Here is a 5,019-nt window from a genome sequence, read left to right on the forward strand (position 1 = left end):
CCCTTCCTCCATATCCATCCATTCCAGCATAAACTGTCACTGGTGTTTTTGATTGTAGCCATTCTGACAGGAGCAAGATTGTATCTCAGAGTTGTTTTGATTTGCATTTCCCTGATGGCTAAGGATGTTGAGCACTTTCTTAAGTGTCTTTTAGCCATTTTAGATTCCCCTATTGAGAATTCTCTATTTAGTTCTGTACTCCTTCTTTTAATTGGATTATTTGGTATTTTGGTGACTTGCTTCTTGAGTTCTTTGTATATTTTGGAAATCAGCCCTTTATCAGATGTGGGGTGGTGAATATCTTTTTCCATTCTGTGGGCCACCATTTTGTCTTGTTGACTGTGTTCTTTGCCTTACAGAAGCTTCTCAGTTTCAGGTTTCATTTATTAACTATTGAAATCAGTGTCTGTGGTACTGGTGTTATGTTGAGGAAGTGGTCTCCTGTACCAGTTTGTTCAAGGGTACCTCCCACTTTCTCTTCTGAGAGATTCAGTGTGGCTGGATTTATGTTGTGGTCTTTGATCCCTTTGGACTTAAGTTTTGTGCATGGCGATAGATATGGATCGATCCGCATTCTTCTACATGCCAGCATCCAGTTGTGCCAGCACCATTTGTTGAAGATGCTATCTTTTTTCCATTGTATAATTTTAGCTTCTTTGTCAAAAATATGGAATGCTTCACGAATTTGCATGTCATCCTTGCTCAGGGGCCATGCTAATCTTCTCTGTATCATTCCAATTTTGTATATATGCTGTTGAATCGAACACTTTATCTTATCATCTTCTTCTTTAGATGTCTGCTTTCCAAGGAGAGACAGAAAGGCTGTGGATTCAGATTGGAGGGGAGATGTAGGATCTCAGAGGAGTTAGGGGAAGGGGAAACCATAATCAGAATACATTGTATGGAAAAATCCATTTTCACATGAATTAAGCACAAACCACACTCAAACATACATTTTCACAGAGATCCTCTATTAAGTGGGGAAGAAAAGTTAAAGTGACTGCTTTCTCACTCAGACAGAAAAGCAGTAGCAAATAACCTTGCAGGTGTAATTTTTAAGAAGAGAAAAAGGGGAGGTCTGGGTTAGAATAAGATGGTGCCTGTAGTGGTAAAGGAGATAGAGCACTAGGGAGAAGGGGAGGGGGACAAGGGAAAGAGAGCAGGGGTATTTGTTGGGAGTGGGGCAGGGCCTGACAAAGCACTGCCTCTGGATAGAGAGGAGACAGACATGGTATATAGGCAAATGGTGGTTTATAAAGGTAAAGGGGAAACCCCATGTTAGGATGAGGTGCTTGATTTTAGTTGAGCATGTTAGTTAGGTGAGCCAAAGGGGGCTTTTGATTGCTGAACACTGGTAGTAAGCCTCTGGCGGAGGAAGAAGCCAGATAAGGGACTAGTCCTTGGTGGCAGCTTTAGAGAGGCAATCTAATAGTTTTTTAGCAAGGCAGAGGGGATGGGAGAGAAGGGCAGGGCCCGCCAGAGCCGTGTTTGTTGTGTGTGGGCTTGCCAGAGTCCCTTATGGAGCACTTGCATAGAATGCATGAGGCCCTGGGTTCTATCCCTAACAACACCATGAGTGAACAAGTAGCCAGGTGTCATGGTATCCACCTATAATCCCAGGAAGTGGGAGTAGGATGACAGCCTGGGCTACATCCCAGGGCCCTGTCTCAAAATTAGAAATGAAAAAAAGAATGGTTTTAATGAGTGATGAGAGCAGAAGGATTCCAAGGGCTTGGGTGATGAGCAGAGCATGAGCGGGAAAGAGGAGCAACGGGGAGGGATGGGAGCACAGAGGAAGGGAAAGCCATTTGAAACGGGGCCGCCACTTTCCACTGCCCTCAGTCTGCAGACAGGAAGGAGGGAAGCTTGCAATGGGACACGGAGTGGAGAAGGAATGTGGCGGTGGCCAAATAAACACCTCATCATGGGAAGCCAGCCAAGGCTGGGCCCAGAATATCTGGACTGGAACCCATCTTCCTTCTGCAGCAGGAAGTGGAGCTGGGAGCTGTGTTAAGTGGAATTTCCGACTTTGGAGGATGTTGGTGGCAAAACTTTTTTTTTTTAATTTATTTTTTTCATTCATGAAAAAAAAATAAAGCACTGGACTTAAGTGATCTCTCTAAACATTCCCTCCCACAGAGGAAACGCTTAATTTAGCCTTGTTTGCTGTTAAGAAATACATCCCTGAGGCTTGAAGGCTCCTGCTGCGCTCTAACTAGGCAGGATGTTAAGCTCAGGTTGTTTGTGTCTTGATTTCAGCTGAGGATCTAAGAGAGTAGGCAAGGAAGTCTTTTAGAACACGGATGGAAGATGCTCTGGGAACTTCAGATAGCCCTACCCTCTGGCAAAGAGAAAGTTGAAAATCAGGATTTCTTCTGACACTATGACTTCTTAGCTATGGATCTGTCTTTGGATGAGGCAGAGGTGCATATCTTTCTCATTTAGAGTCAAAAGAGGTATTTCCATGCAGCTATATACGAAAACCCCCTTTTCCTTCCCCAAGTGAGATGACCCTAAAGTCTTATGCAATTAATGAGTTCAATTCAAAGCCCAAGTCTTATGGGAAACCTGTGGCTCTGCCCAGCAAGGCTAGTTAAACCTCTCTTTGTTCAATGACCTGTAACATATTGAGCAAGATATCTAACCCACACCATACCTGGGGTTGTATGCAATTCAGGAGTGGAGACAAAGTAACCAATGAAAACTTCTCATTTGGCAAATAGGAGCTCCCATTCTTCCCAGGTCTACACTCCCACTCTTGTGCCCTCCCAACAAAAACAAGCAAGCAAACAACTAAGTCCAATTTGTGTTGTATGTAATACTCATTAGTAGCATGGTCAAACTCCCAGTGGCCAGCTCCTTAAGGGGAACTGAGTCCTTCCCATAGCCCCCAGAAGCCATCAACCGTGAGGAGCTCCACTTAAGCTTTTTATTTATTTATTTTTAAAAATTTTTTGTTTTTTCCAGACAGAGTTTTTCTGTGTAGCTTTTGAGTCTGTCCTGGAACTCTCTCTGTAGATCAGGCTGGCCTGGAATTCACAGAGATCCTCCTGCCCCTGCCTCCCCAGTGCTGAGACTAAAGGCGTGCGCCACCACTGCCCGGCTTCTTTAGCATCTTTATCACAGTTTTAACAGCTTCCGGTCTGGACTCCCTCTTTTTTGGGAGTGGGGGGAGGGATTGCCACAGAAGCCTTCAATGTTTCTCATTCTTCACTATGAGTCTGCAGTCATCCATGCCACTGCAAAAGAAGCCTCCTTACCATAGAAGCCAAGGGGCAGCATGGATTGTGGACTTTAATGTGGTTTTCTGAGGCAGCTCAGATCATGGCCGTTGACATGGCTTCTGGTTGCAGACCATGCAGATGTCTAAGGTCTGTGCTGTCTCCACAGGCTATGCTGATGTCTGTGGTCCATGTTGCTGCTGGAGGCCATGTTGATGTTCCTTTGATTTCTATAGAAATGAAGTTGTTTGCTGGTGGGTGCTTCATTGTTCAATTTCCTAATTCCTTTAGCTCATTTTGGGACATTGGGTAACTTTTTAAAGCTCGTTTAGTGGGTAGGACTTTTTACTTTGTGTATATTGTCATGGGGGATGCTACTTAGATTCTTTCTTTCCTTTCTTCCTTTTTTTTTGAGGTGGGGGGGTCTCTCTATGTAGTCCTGGCCGTCCTGAAACTCACTATGTTCATAAGGCTGGCCTCGAACTCACAAAGATCCTCCTGCCTCTGCCTTCAAAAAGTGTATTTTTAATTTAGAATGTGCATTATATATTTATATAAAAATGCCTGTGTCACAGGAGGCAGAGGGAGGTGGATCTTAGTGAGTTCGAGGCCAGACTGGTCGACAGAGCAAGTTTCAGGACAGCCAAGTTTAGGCAGTGAGGGAAACCACTGAAAACAGAAAGCTGGTGAGGATATAACTGAACAAGGGAGCCCTGTTCCAGCCCAACCAAGCAGCAGAACTTGGCAGCTTCAGTCACATGGTTCTGGCTTTAGAGTCAAGGCCAGAAGAAAGGGGTTATGGCATCTTCCTTCTTCACTAAGGAAAGCTGCTGAGGCCAGGCATATGCCAGAGGTGTCTAGTAGTGAAGCCATTGAGGGAAGCTGTGAAGTTGAAGCCTGGATTGCCTTGGAGACCCCAAGATGTTGCAGATGTCAGAGTTGTGGGATGCCTACTGAGGAAAACTGCTAACAGGGAGTGGAAACAGCCCAAAGAGAGAGAAGGGTGTTGCAGTCAGTAAAGCTGAAAGTGGTTGGAGATCTAAAGAGCATTTTCACAACAGACATGGAGATATAGCATCTAAAATTTGCCTAGCTGGATTTTGGTCTTGCTTTGGTTCAGAGTTTTCCTGGTGGAACTTTAAGGTTCACTTACGTATACAATCATATCATCTGCAAGTAAAGATGCTTTGAATTCTTCACTCAAAACCTACCCCCATAGTGACACACTTTCTCCAACAAGGTTACACCTTCTATTAGTGCCACTCCTTTTGGGGGTCATTTTTTTCAAACCACCACATCCCACTCCCTGGTCCCTATAGGCATGTAGTCATATAATAATGCAAAGATGCATTCAGCCTAACTTCAAAAGTCCCCATAGTCTATAGTAGTCTAAAATTTATTTAAAGGTCTAAAGCTCAAAGTCTCTTCTGAGAGCCATGCAATCTTTTAACTGCAATCCCCTGTAAAATCAAAATCAAAAAGCAGATCACATACTTCCAACACATAATGGCACAGGATATACATCACCATTCCAAAACGTAGGGAAGGGAGCATAGTGAGGAAATAATGGACTTTGTTGCTGTGAGATCATCTGCTGCCTGTGTTTTTGTGGATGTAGTTGACTTCCTTGGGTTGGAGTTTTCCTTTTAGTACATTCTGTAGGGCTGGGTTTGTGAACGGGTATTGTTTAAATCTGATTTTGTCATGGGATACCTTGCTTTCTCTGTGTATGGTAATTGAAAGTTTTGGGTTTATATTAGACTGTGCTGGCATCCATAGTCTCTTAGTGTCTGTGTAA

At 43.9% G+C, this 5,019-nt stretch overlaps 1 non-coding gene across 1 annotated transcript; it reads right to left on the minus strand.

The window, feature by feature from the left end:
• Positions 1 to 661: 661 nt before the first annotated feature.
• Positions 662 to 767, minus strand: LOC121140633. Its single transcript, XR_005877551.1, has one exon. It is a non-coding gene; the product is annotated as a U6 spliceosomal RNA (small nuclear RNA).
• Between the last annotated feature and the right edge of the window lie 4,252 nt (positions 768 to 5,019).

Source organism: Mesocricetus auratus, unplaced genomic scaffold (genome assembly GCF_017639785.1).
Source record: "Mesocricetus auratus isolate SY011 unplaced genomic scaffold, BCM_Maur_2.0 Super-Scaffold_100004, whole genome shotgun sequence".
Lineage (NCBI taxonomy): Eukaryota > Metazoa > Chordata > Mammalia > Rodentia > Cricetidae > Mesocricetus > Mesocricetus auratus.